This window comes from Podarcis muralis, chromosome 3 (assembly GCF_964188315.1).
Source record: "Podarcis muralis chromosome 3, rPodMur119.hap1.1, whole genome shotgun sequence".
NCBI classification, from domain to species: domain Eukaryota; kingdom Metazoa; phylum Chordata; class Lepidosauria; order Squamata; family Lacertidae; genus Podarcis; species Podarcis muralis.
The window spans coordinates 52,962,035-52,981,281 of NC_135657.1; positions in this window are offsets into that span (position 1 = coordinate 52,962,035).

A 19,247-nucleotide genomic window follows, 5' to 3' on the forward strand; every position below is an offset into this window, starting at 1 on the left:
CGGACAACTCATTTTTAACAAAGAGTATTTTGAACTAAGCAAGGGTTGAAAGGCTAGCAAAGGGTTCTTTTGATCAATACTTATTTACATTTTCTATTTATTAAAACATTTCCCATTTCCTCCCCATCCCTACCTATGAATGCCATAAAAACAAGGTTTTCAAAAGCTGACAAATGGAAGGTGAGTAAGTGGAAGGGCACCAGAGATGCTCTTCACCTGCAGTGCCATTTGGTCTCAGACCAGCCGTGTCTTTTGGGAGTCAGACTGAGCCCCAGGCTGACAGGTGTCTATGCTTAATCTAGGGCAAAGCAGATAGCAATTACTGCAAACAAACAAACAAACAAACAAACAAACAAACAAAACAAAAAAATAAACCAGGAAAGTTTTAAAAGTATTCAGGGTTTTTGCAAACCTATTCTCATTTACCTAGAAGGAGGTTTTAACTGAAGTCCTTTGCAGTGGTGTCCAAACTTTTTTCAAAAAGAGCCAGATTTGATGAAGTGAAGGGCTGTGAGGGCCAACCAAGGGGCTGACCAAAGTTGCTGACGCTTTTTTAGGATTGAAGTTGTTCAGCTTTTTTTAGGGTTGAAATTAACTGCCACAGGGGCCGGATTACGCCCCCAAAATGGATTTTGGACATACCTGCCATACACATGTGTGTTTTTATAAGGACTCGTTGCAAGGACGGCATGACACAAGCAACACCACCATGTTGTGTGTGTTTTTGCCACTTAAAGAGAGCAAGAAATAAAGATTTGATTGCAACAGTTGTTGGCCAAGCCTGCTTAGGAGCTATTTAAAAGCAACACATATAACCAAGTTCCTGTTATTTTTCTTTCCAGCATTGATCTAGGAGAATTCCTGTTTGCAGAGATTATGAATGCAAAATTTTTCCACTCACTCCTGTGCACTATTTAATCCCATCCCACATATATGAAGTGAATAAACTTCCAGAGGGAAGTGCTTTGGAATGAATCAAGATTGCACTGCGGTATGTCCATTAGACTGGACACAAGCCCATTAATTAAACTGTCCTTAGACATATTGTCTTTGTCGTTCTATTTTATTTTCCACTTTAATCAAGTCCGAGACGGCAGCTTGAAGATAAATGTGTTTATAGACTGGATTTGGGCTGGTATTCCAAATTCCTTTTAGCTGTGAACAATGACATGACTTCACACATTGGCCACGCTGTCAGGCGGTGGGGTGGGGGTGGTGACAAAATATTGCCAGAAAGCTGCTCTGAGCAATGTGTACTGATGCATATGGAATATTCACTTTATCCACACTGAGAATACTTACTCATGACACATGCCTCCACTTTGTTCGGAAAGCTCAGAGTAGCTTACGTGGAGTTCCCTGGCAAGGCTGGGATCTGCTTGATCTCAGCAACATCAATTCTCACAGTGTTCCTTGGGCCCCCATTCAAGCTACAAAGCACTTTCAAGAAAGTGATGTGCTCAGAAGTGCAGAATCGCATTTTCAAGAGTACACTGAAGTTTATTTCAGCTCCTTTCAGATGCTGCTAGTTTTGTATTCGTATTTTTAACTGCCCAGTTTCAATAGATAACAGAACTCCCACTGAAATTTTATTTCTCCTAATTCTTCAGTCAGCTACTGTTCACAGTTCTCCTGAGCAGCTTCTATTTAACCTCTGTTTTTGCACAAAGTAATGCAAAAGGGGAAGGGTGGATTTGACCCTGCCAAAAAATAATATATATATATATCTCTCAAGTATTTCCAGACATTATGGAGTTTTGATTTTTTTGTTTGGTTTTAAAGATGGGGGGAATAGCCATGATATAAAGAATATAAGCAGTATACCTGCAAAGTAAATGAATTATTTAATTGTACAAGACAGTGTTTTTACATTTAGGAATATTCTGCATTCAGCCGAGATCCACTCAGACCAGAGTATAAATGATACAGCCAAAGTTTGGGGCTTTTAAGTCACATTGACTGGAAAGTTAAGTAGATTCTCAAGTCTCTGCCATTGAAATGGGATTTAAAACCTATAATAACAACTAAGCAATAATAGCTTTTTCTGTGGAGTAAGCCCCTTTGGATTCAGTGAGACTGAGTTCCAAGTAAGCATGCTTAGGATTATGTTGTCCAGAATAACTTAAAGTGCTTAACTTTGGTTGAGAAATGCTCTTGATTGAAATACATACATGCATACATACATACATACATACATAGTCTATTTTATTCATCATAGCAATAAATAGCAATAAATTCTCTTCTATTGGTAACCTAATGTTGGTCGCCTTAACAGTAATATTTATCACATTAAAAGTCAAGATAAAAGTAAAAAAACAAAAACAAAATACCCTTAGGTGCCTACAATACAGTTGGATTTATTTCATTTCTAAACAAAGCTAAAAATATCCCAAACAGATTTTCAGCCATATTTTTTTTATCATCTTGCATAAAAGCAGAGAGATTTATATCTCCAAATCCTATGAAATCTATTTTTCCTTGTGGTTCACCCCTGCTGAGATATAATAAAACAGGTGTTTAGATATACATTCTTTTGTGAAGGTTTGTATGATAATTTGCCTACCCTAGGGCAGCTAGTAAAGAGTGAATGCTGGTTTAAAGTCCATTAACTCAGAAAAAAAGGCAGCCTTTGCTTTCACACAAGACTCTACATTCCACCTTGGCATTGGTCAAATTGCCTGCAGGGTGAACTACGGACACCCAAAAGTACTTGATCTGCAGACAGCAATCTAACTGTCAATGCTTCCTCAGGTAGATCTGGGGGAAATGAAATGGTTAGTTACTCATTCTGTTATTCATCAGCCAAGGAAATGTTGGATAAAACTACATTGTGTTCATAAAGCTTTGTCACAGCCTCCTCTAGCCTATAGGCATTCAGGAGGAGTGTAAATGCTGAACCAATATAGCATTTTATGATATTTCCCCCCACTGTTAATTTCCTGTTTCATTTCAAAATGAGAAGCTACCTGGCTCCCCAAACCCATTTCAGCAGAGCCAATATGTTGTGATTTTCCTATGCATGTGACCATAAAATGCAATCAATCCTCTTGCTATTCAAAGGGGTCCCGGACAAAAATAATAGGAATTAAAAAGTGGCACTTCTGGTTTAACATGGAGGAAGTCCAAAATAAATTTCCTTTTTCTCACCACATTTGCAAGACTTAGAATGGAAATTATTCTCGTCAGCAGTTCTGGGTAAATGTTTTCATCCTGCAGAACATTATATATTAGGTGGTTTCTGCTCTTGTTTTTAACAACTTGACGACCAAGTACAGTAAGTTGCCATTGTACCGTAACGAGAGGCCCCCTTGGACACCACCACAATCCTACACAGGTCTATTCAGAAATAGGGTAAGTATATGTAGGATTGGAGCCTTAATCTGCTTACTACATGCATGTGTTACACACCAATCTGGTCTTCACATTTCTGCAGCAGTTTGCAATTTTTTTTAAGAAAAAGCTTCTCACGAAAATTCAACAGCATTTTAGTGCAAATTTCTCCTGACACATTTTTGTATACAGTTTTGTCTATTAGACATTTTTGCAAGCAATTTCCCCGTCCACAATACATTTTAAATGCTATTTTAACTAATAAATCTGTTGTTATGCACACTTTCCACTACTATATGCATTTTGTACACACTGCGTGTCAGGACCCTGAGGCCTTCCCTTTATGTTGAATAACAACACGTGGACGCCATATTTTAGGTTAATGGGGAAAAATTAAGCCACAAGTTTATTGGTTACAGAATGTGAGTGGTACAGTGGTACCTCGGGTTACATACGCTTCAGGTTACATACGCTTCAGGTTACATACGCTTCAGGTTACACACTCTGCTAACCCAGAAATAGTGCTTCAGGTTAAGAACTTTGCTTCAGGATGAGAACAGAAATCGTGCTCAGGTGGCGTGGCAGCAGCAGGAGGCCCCATTAGCTAAAGTGGTGCTTCAGGTTAAGAACAGTTTCAGGTTAAGAACGGACCTCCGGAACGAATTAAGTACTTAACCCGAGGTACCAATGCTTAGGCATTGGAATAGAACCAACTGTATCTGACTCCTGCCCACCTGCAGCAAGTCTCAGAAGTGTTAACCACCGGTAGGGGGAGCCCTGCTGATGCACATAGACTAGGATCTCCCTCAGGGTGTGACCGCACCCCTTGGACTCCTTTAACAAAATACCCTTTAGTATGGAGGGGCAGGTGATGGCCACACCTGCGCTCCCCCGAACAAGGTTTTACCAATGCCTAACCGCCAAACCTTACAAAGTTGTGACAATTGCTACAAGGCAGGTGAAAACCAAATGGCCAGTGCCAATTTGCCAAGTGGAAAAATTTCTACCAGGCCCCTCAACGGCGACCGACCGAGGTCCATAGCCAGAACAAGAGGGAGATCCCCTTGCTGCACTACAGTTTAAAAGGGGGTAAGCTACGCCCCCCGGCTGACCAGATTAGCCAGCCGGGGGCCATGATGTGGGGCTTCGCCAGCCCCCGCTGTGTGTGGAGGCCACGTGATCTGACCGCAACACCATCCCACTCGGAAGTGGAATGGCTTTCTTTGGTTAGAGAATGGCATCATTCAGAAAAGTACGAATTTAGAATGAATTTTGAATGATAGCCATGTTTCAGTTAATGGACTGTCTTTTGGTGAGCGTATTAGTTAGAAAAACACGAATCAGCTAGTTTCTCATTAAAATGCAAACAAAACCACATTCCTCATCCATCCTTAGCTGTAGAACCGTAGGGTGGAATTCAATACCACGTTCTTCCAATCAGCGCAAGCATTTCAGCTTGCCAGGTAGAAAGACCCCCCTTTTGTCCGCCTGCACACTGTTCTGGGGGTTCTCCTGACCCCCCCCAAGCCAATTTTGAGAGAAGCACAAGGGGGAGGAAAACCTCATTGTTCAAATGGAGAGGACTTCTTTTGATGAGACTGGTTAGGTGAATCCCACCTCTAGTGTATTAACACTAGGCCCTAGTGTGGTGACATAGTTCAAACATTATGCCAGAGCCATGAAACCCTGCAGAGGTGTGTGTGTGTGTGTGTGTGTGTGTGTGTGTGTGTGTGTGTGTGTAAAACACCCTAAGTCATGCTTAAACCAGGCCTTATTCACATATGATTTTTCTAATTACATTGCCACTATAGATTTGATTCCACTATCCAATGAATTTTGGTGCATGTCAGGAGTGCAAAGAAGTGAGTGGCTTGGAGAGGAAAGAGATAATGAGGCTTTCCCACATTGGATGTGGCACTAAATATGAGATGAAGCCTTCACAAGTCCCATCTCATAGGAGGTTGCCTTGCGTTATCCCATCTCAGACCATTAGTTTGTCTAGCCCAGTGTGGTACATTTTAATTAGGGTAGCCGGTACACACAGGTTAAACTGTTTTTAGTGCTGGATTTATGAGACTTTCATACTCATTTGGGGCATTTGTTTGTAAATACAGGATAGCATCCCAAGAGCAAAGAGTACTGGGGCCTCTCCAAAATGTCCCTTGCTTAATATTGGCTTCATTTAGGCATGCAAAGTAGAAAATTACAAAGTCAGTTTAGGAAGGTATAATAATGTCCCCATCTTATGGAATGGCAGAAGTGTAAACTGAGATGGTAATTGCTCCCTACCACATTGCAGTGACATGTACAGTGGTACCTCAGGTTAAGTACTTAATTCATTCCGGAGGTCCGTACTTAACCTGAAACTGTTCTTAACCTGAAGCACCACTTTAGCCAATGGGGCTTCCCGCTGCCACCGCACCGCGCGGAGTGCGATTTCTGTTCCCATCCTGAAGCAAAGTTCTTAACCTAAAGCACTATTTCTGGGTTAGCAGAGTCTGTAACCTGAAGCGTATGTAACCTGAGGTACCACTGTATTCAAAACTGGCAGGGACCTATAGCTCCTATATTTCATGAAGAAGGACCCAGGTTCAATCTCTGGACTCTGCAGTGTGGTTGCTTTTAAAGAATGAGCTAGTGACTGATACAGAAGACATCTGCCTAGAGATCAGTACTGGTCAGAATAGACAGTATTGGGTAAAATTCTGGTCTACTATGAGGCAGCTTCCTATGTATTTATGAATCCTTTGGCACACATGGAACCCTATCCTACACATGGTTACTCAGACGTAAGTGCCAGAAGAGTTTTCACCTAAAAGTGCATAGGATTTTGGCATCAAGCTTCTAGCTCTGTATGAGCAATCACTCATATTGGTTTTGATGACTATGGACACCCAGTCCACCTAAAATTAAACACATATAAGTCTCATTCATTCTAGTGAAAAAGATTTAGCCACATATTTAATTCTCCATTTTAAAAAAAGCTTGAGTTTGATTGGATTGTGTCTCATAACTGTCATTTTGGGCTATTTGATTTGTCAGCTGCATAAATGTTGTTATGATGAATAAAGCCCTTGGAACAGTGTTTCAAGTACTGTTGAACCAATGACAAAAAGAAAATGTCCCAGTACTGTAGATTAGGATCTGGACTCCAAAGTCAATTAACAGTCAGTGTTTTCCCTGGTGTTGGCTGAACAGACATGACCTCATGCTATTGAACGGCAGTTGCAAGCAAAACAGTTCAAAAATTATCAGACATATTACAAGCACATTCCAGAAATGAAGACAGTTGCCTTAACTGGACTGGGCACAGTTTAGTACAGAATGCCAAGTTCCTTGTTGCTATCCATGTTCTTCGTGTTTGGAGAGAAAGGGCCTCCTTTGCATTATTTCTGGATATCTTTGTCTATAAGACATTGGATCGGGCCAGCATTGCACTCACTTGTCCTTGATGGGGATGGGGAGAAAGCTGGTTTAGTTCCCATTTTAATGTGACCTTACTTAATTCACACTTCTTTTTTTTAATATTTTTTTTATTAAAGTTTTCACAATACAATAAAATAATATCTAGATCAGATAGAATCAAATAAACAAGAAAGGAAAGAGAAAGTGAAATAGAAACGTCCCACCCCCTCTGTTTCTCCTATTGTACCAGCTGATCTGTGCTTTTTGCCTCTGAGCTTTCTGTTCTACTACTCTTGATGCATGCCGGGTCCTAGGAGAAGGGGGTGTCAGGAATGCTTTCTAATGATAACGTGTCAGCCAGTTGCTCCGGTTCTGCTGCTCCCGCCTCCTCTTCCATTATCTCCCAGCTTTTTCCCTCTGCTGTCTCAGAGTCATGACCTTCTGCAAACCACCGTTGTAAATCTATACTGCCCTCCTCTTCTCAGGAAGGTTCGGGAGAAGGGGGGGTTGTCTCCACCATTCCTCCTCCGATGTCCAGTCCCTGACAGTGTATATAGATGTAAAATAAACCACTACAGTCTCTGACGTGCCTGAAATCTCAATGGAAACATGACCCTGGGTAAGTACCTGGAACCCCTTGGAATCTTGCTACCACTCGGCAGAGATTGGGCGTGGGGGTGGGGCTGCAACCTTCATAACAATAATTGGGGAGGAGGAATGCAGATGAAGCTGCACACAGCATCTTTGATGTAATGTGCAGTTGAGTCCTTTCTGAAATCTAGATTTTGCTCTTCCCGCTGCACTTCCCAGCCTGTTTCCCCTCTTCTCCACCCTTCGTTTTGCATCTACTCCTGGAACGAGCCATCTTGGCTATGCAATATACCAAGCCCCATGGGGGCAGCGGTAATGCTGTAGAAAATTTCCCTTTGCAGAATTATTATCAGTGTATTAAACAGGAGGGATATACAGCTTCCTCAGCAGACAGATAGGCTTATGTACTTTGTCTAGCTGAGATGAATACCCTGTCCTGTGATCCATCATGCCCCACCTGACCAGGCTCAAAGCTCTGACAACAGATGGAAGATGGAAAAATGCCCACATCTGGAATGCACATGACTGTCTGGTGCAGGTGTCTCTGTGCAGCTTTGCTGCCCTCTTAGCCTTTTTATACAGGTATCCAGATCTGCCAACATTAAATGCCCTGGAGCACTGGGAATTTCCTTCCTATCTTTTTTTCCATGCCTGGATGCAACTTTGTGTTATTGTACCATTCATTTTCATAAGGCAGAGCTTCATCTATAAAAAAGGATACTGTGGGAGCAGACCTCCCCTTTCTTCATTAAGTCTCATTATGTCAGCCCACTGATACTCTCTCATAGTATTTATATGCAATTTAGATGTTCATTGTATTTTAAAACCAGCAGTTGGGCAATGCTATTATCGGGGATAACCAAACTATCACAAAATACTGAACTAGCTTTCAGATTCTCCAGAAGTCTTATTTATCAGGCTAGTTGTTACACAAAATAAGGTGTGTGTATGGAAAACAGGAAACTAGGAAAACAAAAAATAGGATAGATATTCTTGCCATGAAGCCTGCATTTAGATTCAGTCTCAAAATAGAGTTTGAGTTAATCTCAGTTAGGTGCTTCAGGTATCAAGATACACCTAGGATTCTAGGATAATGAAGCAATGGCTGGTCCCCATTTCCCCCATTTTTTTTACAAAAAGTTAAGTCTAGCTGTTACCCAGATTCGTCCTACTTCAATCATTGTGTCCCACCAATTAGTATACACAAGGTTTGCTTCTACAATAAATCCCCTAAAGTTTCCAGGCAAAATATGTGGTGAAGTTGACAAGGGCCTTGCCAATGTCACTCAGTTCTGCTTTGAAACAGCAGCAATTTCAGCTCCAAGAGGAACTCCATACCTGAATGATAACACCGTAATGGTGGAAGGGGAAGCAGCTAATGCAGTAAGCAAGGCTACATACACCATCACCTCCCAGGTGACAAACCTCACCTCCAAATCAGATGAGATAATAGTATATGTTATTCAGATCTCCAGTCATGATGTCATATTTGTGTCCACTGCTAAAACCTAGCAGTTTTCATTTGTTTATATGAGATGGAAAAAACATCTGTATCTGGGCAGGAGGGAGTGCTATGGGGCACTATCAAACTGGGAGTAATCTAACTGATCAAGGGGTGGAGGAAAGGTTACTACATTTGGGGCCATTTATTTTAGAAATAAGGTACATAATAGAAGTGTACAAGAGGGTGGATAATAATAGCAGAACTCATAATACAGTGGTACCTCAGGTTACAGACGCTTCAGGTTACAGACTCCGCTAACCCAGAAATATTATCTTGGGTTAAGAACTTTGCTTCAGGATGAGAACAGAAATCGTGCTCCGGCAGCGCGGCAGCAGCAGGACGCCCCGTTAGCTAAAGTGGTGCTTCAGGTTAAGAACAGTTTCAGGTTAAGAACAGATCTCCAGAACGAATTAAGTTCTTAACCAGAGGTACCACTGTACCAGAAATGAGGCCCATCCAATGAAAGTGAATGTTGGAAGATTCAGGGCAATAAAAAGAAATACTTCTTCATACAGTCTGTAGATGCTCTTCCACAAGATGTCGTCATGGCTCCTAACTTGGATGTCTTTAAAAGACAAATTCATAGAGGATAAGGCTATCAGTGTCTGCTAGCAAGAGGTGCCAATTTGTGAGGGAGATTTGGGGGGGGGGGATGTTGCATCAGGATGGCTTGCGTCACATCAGGACATTACGCACGTGACACACCAACATTGCCTCAGGTCAGAGGAGCTAGAGATGCTGTGACAGGGCAGTTTCAATGGCCGTCAGCTCCTCCTCCTCTTGCCGCAGAAGGGAAGGAGGGGAAGAAGCAGCCCCTGGTCAGTGGTGGAGGATGAGGAGTCGGAGCCGGCAGCCAGTGAAGCCACACTGCCGCTGGATTCCCGACTCCTCTGACTTGACTTTTTTTAACATTGGAGGGGCTGTGCCTCCCCAAACAAATATGGAGGGAGGCAAAAGGGTTTGGCCCCTGGAGTTGGTGCCTCTGCTGCTAGCCAGGATGGCCATGTCCTGTCTCCACTGTTGGAGGCAGTACCCTTCTGACTTGGGTCCTGCTTGTGGGCATGTAGCTGACCATTGTGAGAACAGGATGCTTGGTAGCCTCTGGCCTGATCCAACAGGGCTTTTCTTATTCTTGGCCTTCCTGTGTTCATTCCTTTCCCTTTTTTTAATTGTTTCTGTTTATCGTAAGCCTGTAGGCAAGGTTTAGCTTCTTTCTTACCACTTAGGCAGTGGTAAGAAGTGATTTAAAAAGAGTCTAAATAATAAGATGGTGGGAAGTCATGCACAGGGATGGGACAATTGTCCTCTTCCGCCGAGCACACAACATTGGGAGGGACGCACATGGAGCGGTGAGGGAGGGAGGGGACATCTGCCTAGCCAGCTAGATCAGCTGAATCAACCCTGGTGATCAGTGGGGTGACAGATGTCACAGCCAGATCACCCTCAAAGGCATTTACTATTGTGCATGCTCAGTGTTTTGCTGCTCACCAAAGAGAATGTGGAACAGCCTGCATATGTCAAGCACCATGAACATGACCATCACTGGAAATGCCTGTTCACAGGCAAAGACTTTGGGTAGCCAAGGCCATTGCTGAGGGATAGTGGAGGAATTATAGAAGGAGGTGACTGTGAGATGGGGCTGCCATTGTTTTATTGCCTTTCTCATAGCATCAATTTCCTTTATCCGCCCTTTTTACATGCTTGGATTTCGCCCTACTTAATGAGCGTCATTCACTTTAATGTATACGAATAAAATAAATGATACCATGCAGAAGAAGATGGGAGAAATCCCTTTTGGAACCATACCACTTCATTTTGTCCAGTGTTTGGACAGCTAGAGGGATAGTCAAAATATTTAACCTCTTCTACTTTGTATTATATATTTTGATGTTTTAAAAAATACAATTTAAGCTCCACGGCATATTTGAGGAAGCCTTACCAATGAAATTCATTAGTGCTTTAAGAAGAAAAAAGCAAAGTAGTTATTTGCCAAGCACATGTTATAGATTATCCATATTTCTTCTTTTTTTTCATCATTTTTTCATTGTTCATAAGTCTCAAGACTGGAAACAAACCTTATGACATCTGGGCTTCAAGACAGAGGAATTACTGCATGTCTGAGACACATAACTGTTTTTTTGTTTTGTTTAGTTTTTTTGGTCCTTTGCTCATAATATACCTACTTTACTTAGCTTTATGCTTTAAGTAACTGTGTTACAAGCAAATCTGCTGAAAACAAGGAGTCAGTAAGGCAAATAGCTGATGCCCTTTCATGACCTTGTGGGGAGGGAAAAGGAAGGATATGGCTTAGCTAGGATGGAAATCAAAACTATACAATGACTGGTTCAGGTTGCTAGCAGCGAACGCTGGCTCTCTGCCACTGTGCTGCTTCTCACTGTGTATCCCAAGTTTTAATGAAACCAAGTCATAACAAATATTTCAGCTTATTCCTGTTAATATGAAGGTTACCAAATTCCCAGCTTATTTGCCCAGCAAGGAAGCACTTTCTCAGACATTTCACATAAGGTTCATCTTGGGGCTATAGCTGTCATCTGCAAGGTATGATCCAGTCAAAGTGAAACACTTTTGGGGAGCAGAGGTGGAACTAGCTGCCATGGCATGCTGTGTACCTGGGGGCGGGGCGGGGCGGGGCCATGGGGCAGGGCCAGTGTACCAGGGGCGGGGGCAGCATCCCAGGGGGGGCGCCGCCCACGGCAAGGGTCCTAGGGGGTGAGACGCCCATGGGGACAGAGTGAGTCTCCCATGGGGGGTGGAGCAAGCTGCCCATGGCAGGTTACTTCCTGGGCCCCCACCGGGAGGGAGCCGTGCCGCTTTGCCAGCAGCCTCCCTCCCTTCCCTCTTCCTTTTGACAGCTTGGGGGAGGCTCCCCCCCAGGAAGCAGCCTGGGAGCGGGGGGCAATGGTGTGCTGCCTGCCTGTCACTCTCAAGCCTCCCCTGAGCTGTCAAAACAAAGGGGGAAGGGGGGAAGGCCGCCGGCAAGGTGCCGTGGCTCTGCCCCTTCTCCCGATGGCTCGGGATAGGCTTGGGAGTCATGGGCAGGCGGTGCGCCGATTGTCGCCCCCCTCAGTGATGACACCCAGGGCAGTCCGCCCCCACCGCCCCCTTCCTCCGCCCCTGTTTGGGAGCCATTTATTTCAATGGGAGAGTTGAAACAAGTGATGGGATCTCTTTCATTGATATCCATGGGTCTTAATATATTAGTTTAGTATTTTGTGTAGCTCATACCTGTTCTTCTTCTCTGCCAATACAAAAATATACACTGTGCATACTGGTGTGTGTGTGTGTATCAATTTTCTTTTAATTCATTTCCGTGTCTCTCATCTAGGCCAGCCTCCTTGACTCACAGTGGCCAACCAGGTGTGCAAAGAAAGCCTGCAAGCAAGACTTTACAATTCATTAATTGCTAATAAGTAAGCCCGCATTTTGCATTTTTCTGGATGGAAATTCCAAGTGTAAGACAGGCAGTGACTGCTAATGGCCTATCAAACCCATACAAAGATGACACAATGTGTACTTTGGAGATGCTGGGTGATTACCAGGCCTAATTAATTTATTTTCCTTCTATAGTTCCCTATGTTCCTCTCTTGCTTTTTTCCAAGACAGAAATGATTTTGATTAAACCCTAATTAAATGAAGATATTTCTGAGGGAGGTTTCTTTATCAACACCAGATGCTTCTTGTCACCATCACTGATGGCGCTTCGTTCTAGGCTTCTCATTTAGGCTGATTCACAGCACCAGAAGGAGCCAAAGGGAATCTTCTGCTCCAGCCACCTGCCCTATGGCAGAGCCATGCAACCCAAACAGGCCATCATAAATCCATGAGATCTGGATCATGTTAGGATGCCCACCTTGCAAAACAAAGCTGCAGATGGTTAGTGTAGGTAGCTTCACACAGTGCAGTAAAGAAAAGGAAGAGGAAATGCCAATGAATTGCGCTTCCTCGTATTGTTCTCCTCATTTACAGTATGAAAAGGGCAAAGACTGGCATCTATTCAAAGGCAAGGATGGAGGTGGCAAACAAACAAAGGTTAGATCACTGCTGGCATTACGAAGGGTAGAAAAGGTGGAGAGGCCACTTCCTGATGAACGTTTTCCGGTCATGCTTCAAGACCTTGTACTCTCAAGGTGTTAACAAGCAGATCTAAGGTGATCCAGCTAGCTCAGAACAAAGGTGTTGACAGCTGCCTTGTTGGATATTAATAACACCTGTTGCACTAAGCCATTTACTATTTCCATTAAGTATGAAAAACACTGAATGCTTGACCTGAGCGTAGTGGGAGTCAGGCCAAGAGAGATTTAACTTTTGCTCAACAGTGATTCCTGCTTGAAGTGAAAAGCAGCCAGCAATGGTAACTACTTTGATTTCCACAAGAATTAGCAGTCACAACTGTGTTCCTATGAATATTGGGATGGAGGTTGACACAAATGGGTTATGGAGAGAAGGAGGAAGTATTAATTCTGATAAAAGCTCCATTCATGGGGAGGGGGAGGATGGAGAGCTTTCAAGCATGAATAACTTGTTTCATTTACTTTCGTCCTGTTTTTTAGGCATCTACAGCAAAAGTGCAGTGTAGCGGCTAGAGTTTTGAACTTCGAATGGGGAGACACAGGGTTGTTAGGGTTTTTTCAGGGGGAACTCACAGGAACTCAGTTCCGACACCGCTCAGGTGAGTTCCGGCAGCTCTCAAGTGGGCACCATTCTAAGAGAACGAGGGAGGTGTTCGTGTTGAGTTCCAGCACCTTTTTTTCTAGAAAAATAGCACTGGGACCCAAGTTCAGATTTCTGCTCACTCATGAATCTCAGTGGGTGACCCTGAGTCAGGAACTGTCTGCTTAACCTGTCTCACTCACTGGCTATGTGGTGTAGTCATGAAGCCAAATCTGAGGGAGGGCATTAGATTTTCAGTCTTTACGCTTCATATCGTGGAGGTAGAGAGTTGGGGAAATGGCACTCAGCAGTTACAAATGGGAATGTGGCAGCCCCCCTCCCACTGCAATGCCAAATGGAAGCAGCCTTTTTCATAACTTGTAAATGGTATTCGGAAACAGGCCTTGAGGTCAATAACGTCGGTTAATTTTTGGCTGTTGCTTTCTTCACTTTTGTTAATTTTTGATAATCTCCCCACCCCCCATAAACTTGGTGTTATCTTGGAGAAAGTCAAGCCTGGCTGTCATTCAGTAGTATCTGAAGAAGTAATAAAAAAAGATACATTCTGGAGTTTTTAGAATTCAACTTTTATTCTACTGCTGCATTGTATTTGGACTGTGTCTTATTCAATGGATGTATAACATTAGAACCATTTGTTACTTCACTCAGCTGATACATACTATTTAGACTATTTCTTACTTTTGTTTCTATGCCTGTTTTAGTTGCTTATTCCACTGAGACATGGCTTTCTATTCTTTTCTTCTTTTTATATATATGATATATGTATTTCATTACTAAGTTATTATCAGGGCTTTTTTCAGCTGGAACTCACCGGAACTCAGTTTCTAGAAAAATACCACCGGTTATTATTGTCACCATTCATTGGTTCGTATCTGCTTTTGGGGCATTTGTCTCCTCCAAATTATAGACTGTCAAATGGCTTGAATAAGGAAAACCAAAAGGAGACACTCAAGAGTGCACAAAAATGAACATTTTATCGGTGCATTATACAACCAGGGCCACCACAAATAAGAACAATAGGTGGATTTTCTCCCACTCTATGTATGCTTCTAAATGTCATTGAGTGTGACATTAAAGAAAGCATGTATGCACACATATGGAAAATGTACAGGTGTGTAATGTCGGAGCATGCTTTGCACACAAATTATAATCATGTACCACAGGGCAGTTCTAATTTCCCTTTTAGAAAGCCCTACCCCACAAACCATATTTTTAAAATGTTGTCTGCACAGGGTAAGATAGCAGTTTGATAATAGCTTGGCTTGTTCCCTTTTCTTACAATATGAGAATGGAGAATGTAAACAGGCAGGTCTGCGTAGGCTATGTTGGAGCAGTACTGGTCATGTAACAGAGTTCATGTTGAAGAGAGATCTAATGGATCATACTCAATATTGTATTCCCCCTCTCCATGTCTCCAGTGCTTCACTCTCAAATTACTTCAAGTTGGAGTGTGCCCTTGATTGGTGAGTGTGCACAGCTTTAGTTATAAAATCATAGAATCATAATTGTAGAGGTTCATCTAGTCCAACCCCCTGAAATGCAGGAATCTCACAGAAGACTATCTAATGCTGCAGTACTGATGTGCCAAGATACATTTCAAGGGCACTGGGGGAAAACCCAGTGGTTTCTGCATAATGCCTTTGAAGGAACTGCCAGTCTGCAGTGATTCCTGTATTTAGATCACTAAATGCATCCTTATAAGCTTTGCCATCAGATTAGAATGAACGAATAGAGGAGGTAGGAATTGCAGATTTATGGGGAAAATCCTTGCATCATTGTAACATGTGTTATTTGTTTAGAAGACATTATTAGGGCTACACGTGCCCTGCCAAAAAGAAGTCCCAATTCTGCTCCAAGAAAGTTCAGATTACTGTGTACTACTTCTATTCCCAAAATAAAATCTGCAATGTTTATGCAAATGCAGTTTGCTTGATATAAATCTGTGTGCTTTCTTTTGAATATGTGGAATGCCTTCCACAACTTCCCCAAGGAGGGGAAGAAAACAGCAGTGGTGCATTATGGGAGCAGCAGCTCACAGGTCAGGAAATATAGCTCGAGGCGGTTGTGAAAGGAAGTATAGCCACAGAAGGAACTGAATTTATGTCTTCTGAATAATGTGTGGAGACATTACATGTATGTATATTTCAATGACCATGTAGGCAGTGTTTTTTTCTGGGGTATGCAGAACCAGTACCTTTTTTCTTCTTCAAATGTTAAAAGTGTGGCACTTTCTGTAACAATTTAATGGTAAGTACAGGCACACTTAAAAAAAAAAAAAAAAGCAGTTCATGTAGGCCCAAGTCTTCCATTTAATAAATGCAGAGACTTTCACAATCAACGCTATGTATCAGATTCCTTGTGAAACTCTGCATAAAGAAAAATACCACAGCCAAGCATTATACATACATTTTAATGTACTGTAATGATAAATGGGATAATTCTATACTGTATTTGTCATCTGTTGTGTTCAACTTGTCAATCACCACATTTTTTCTTCTTCTCTTAAATTCATGGTTACAATCTGAAAGTAGATTGTACATGTGGCACAATGTGGAAATGAGTTTGGGGCTTATACATACTCCTACTGTGTGTGTGCATGGAATCTTCAATGATTTGCTGATGGGCAGTGAAATTGAGGAAACGTTATGCTGAATATTTAGAAAGGTGGGGAGATTAAATTCTTGAACAGCTTTTCTGAGAAAATTGTCTTCTGGAAAATGCCTTATCAGTGAATGCTGACTGAAACTGTTAGTTCATATGGGTAGATAAAGGAAGCAAAGGGAAGGAGAACTGGAAGGAACAGGCCATTGTTTCTGTCAAGAATTTCATTCCTGGCATTTCCATGTGGGGTTGAGAGAAACTCCTGTCTGAAACCCCAGAGAGATCCTAATTCAGGGTGGACAACCTGCGGCCTTCTGGAAGTTGTTGGACTACAACTCCCATCACCCCTGTTGGCCATGATACCTGGGACTGATGAGAACTGGAGTTCAACAATGTGTGGAGAGTAACAGATTATCCACCACTGCTCTCTAGACCAGTGTTTCCCAACCACTGTTCTGTGGCACACTAGTGTGCCGCGAGATGTTGCCTGGTGTGCCGCGGGAAAAATTAAAAAATTGAAAGATTTTTTTTTTTAAAGTCAAATTTTTGATTGGGGCGCCGTCACTAGATGACCCCTGGGGTTCCCTCCCTCCCTCCCGCTCTGCGCCTCCCTCCTCCTCCTCCTCCTCCGGGGAGGCCCTTCCTGGCTCTCGGCCAAGGCTTGGCGGCTGCCACTCACTCACTCGCTCGCCCACCCGTCCCTCCATCCCTGCACCCGGCCTCTCCCCCTCCGTCCCCGGCGCGGGGGCTGCCGGGATCCGTAGTCCCCTCACCCTTGGGCTCCGCGCCCGCGCGGGGTGCGCGAACTACGTTTCCCAGCGTGGCCTGGCGGGCCGGCCATGGAATGAGCACAGCGGCGGCGGCCGGGCGGGCAGGGGCTCTTCCGCGCAGACCCCGCGCAGCCTGCCTGCGCCCCCCGGAGATCGGGCGGCAGGATGGAGCCCGGGGATCCCCGCGGAGGCGGAGCGGCGGAGGCGGAGGCTGCCCCCCAGGTAGGGCTGCGTCGGGGGTTTTTTATTTTTGCAATGCTGCATCCGCGCCGGAGGGGACGCATCGGACCGCGGGGAGACCCCTTGGGCGTGCAAGGCAATGCATGCGTGCAGGCGTTGCATGGAGTGCAGTGCAATGCAATGGCAACGCGGCGCCCTGCATGCATGCATGCAACTTCCCCCGGCGCTCCAGACTTGGCAGGTGAGGGGGGTCCCCAGTGGGCGGCAGAGAGAGCCGGGAGGGCGAAGGGGAGCCGGGGGGGAGCAGCGCTGCTCCCCGAGCCGAGCCCGGGGGGAAACTTCGGCGTCGTTGCGCCGGGTGTTGGAAGCGGAGGCTGGCGGGGGCCCCTCACCTGCAAAACCTAGTCGCCTCTCATATATTTCGTGCATTGCATTCATCGCCCGCTTTCTCCTCCAAGGAGCTCCCGGGGGCACGCGTGGTTCTCCCCGTGTTATCCTTGCAACAACAGCCCTGCGAGGTGGGTCAGGCGAGTGGCCCAAGGGAGCACCCAGGGATTGTCCTGGCCAGGTGGGGTGATTTGAACCCTGCTCTCTGCCCGGTCTTCGTCCTCATTTAGCCCCCACATGTGCATGACTGTGCATGACTGAGGTTTTCCCCCCTCGTCTTGGCTATGGTGTGAGTCTGTGCTGTTAATTAATGGGGTTCTGCCTTCGGAGAAGATGAGCCAGCCCTCAAGGAGGTGATTATGTAATTTGCTAGCAATTCATGTCCCTCCCGGCGTGACGCTGCGCGCTGACGTCACGGGGCTGTAATGGTGGTGTGCCTCGAGATTTTTTTCATGAAACAAGTGTGCCTTTGCCCAAAAAAGGTTGGGAAACACTGCTCTAGACAATACTGAGCTAGATCCACTATTGGTTTGACTCATTATTAAGCAGCTTTCTATGTTCTATTATAAGAGCAAGACCCTGATGAAAACATAATTTAGGAGCTACTCTAAGAAATAATTGTGTACTATGAAAAGATTTAACTGCCAAGGCTTCTGCTGGAGGCACTCTACAAATTTGGATATAAATGGTGGAAAGAAAGCTTTGATTCAGACACAGGATAATGAGAACACTCTTCAAAAATGTCCCTTTTTCTTAAAAATCTGGACCACATCCCTGGGACATGGATTCTAGAAGAATAGGGAGGTGCCTCTGGAAAACTGTTTTGGAGGGAACTCAAAACACTTGAAGAAGAACATCACCTTTTGGATGCTCATTTGATGAGCTTCAACCACTATACTCAGCTGACAGTTACCACATCAAACTTATAGACTAACCTCTTGAGATAGCTGAGTCAGGTACATCCAGTAAAATATTTCCAGCTTGTTTTTAAAAAATAAAAAAACCTCTTAAAATGAGTTTTCCAATGTTTCCAGATGAATTTCTTAAATGCCAACAGCTATTGTTTGCAGTCATGTTATTTTCCTACCGGTGAAGCAGTGTAGCTTCCCCTCTTGTCATTATTCAGTTGGACCTGTGGGTTTTTTGGGAAACATGTTTAGTCTTTCAGCTCTAGGAAATACATCCAATACTGCTGATGAAGTACATGCACCTCGACATGCAGCATGGCTCAAACTGTATTGATTATTGTAACATGTTCCTTGAGGGCAGAACCAAAATGAAAAATTTAACTGGTGCAAAATATTGATGCCATGTTGCTGTCTAGGACTAGACAGTTGGAGCATATGATTCCACTGCTATCTAACCTGCACTGGTTGCCTATTCACTTCTAGGTACAGTTAAAGGCGTTTGTCCGCCCCTATGAAGCCATAGATGAGTTGGGACCTGGGTACATCAACGATTGCCTTCCATTCAATTTCACAGGTCTTGCTTCAGGTGTCCTCACTGTTTGAAGTTCAGTAGAAGCCTACCAACAGCAGGGCATTTTGGGTGGTGGCACTAACTGGGTAGGATGCCCCCCAGGTCCTAAATCATGTAGGAAGCCTACCAGCCAGTGGTGGGGCAGAGACATCCTTCCAACACTTGTATCACTGCTGCTTACCTGGGGCAGAACAGCAGTGAGGTTGGAGCAATGTGGGCGCACTGGTGGGAGCACCAGATTTGATGGTGGACCTCCTACTGCCCCTCCCACATCCAGGTAAGTAGCAGTGATGCTGGTATCAGGAAAT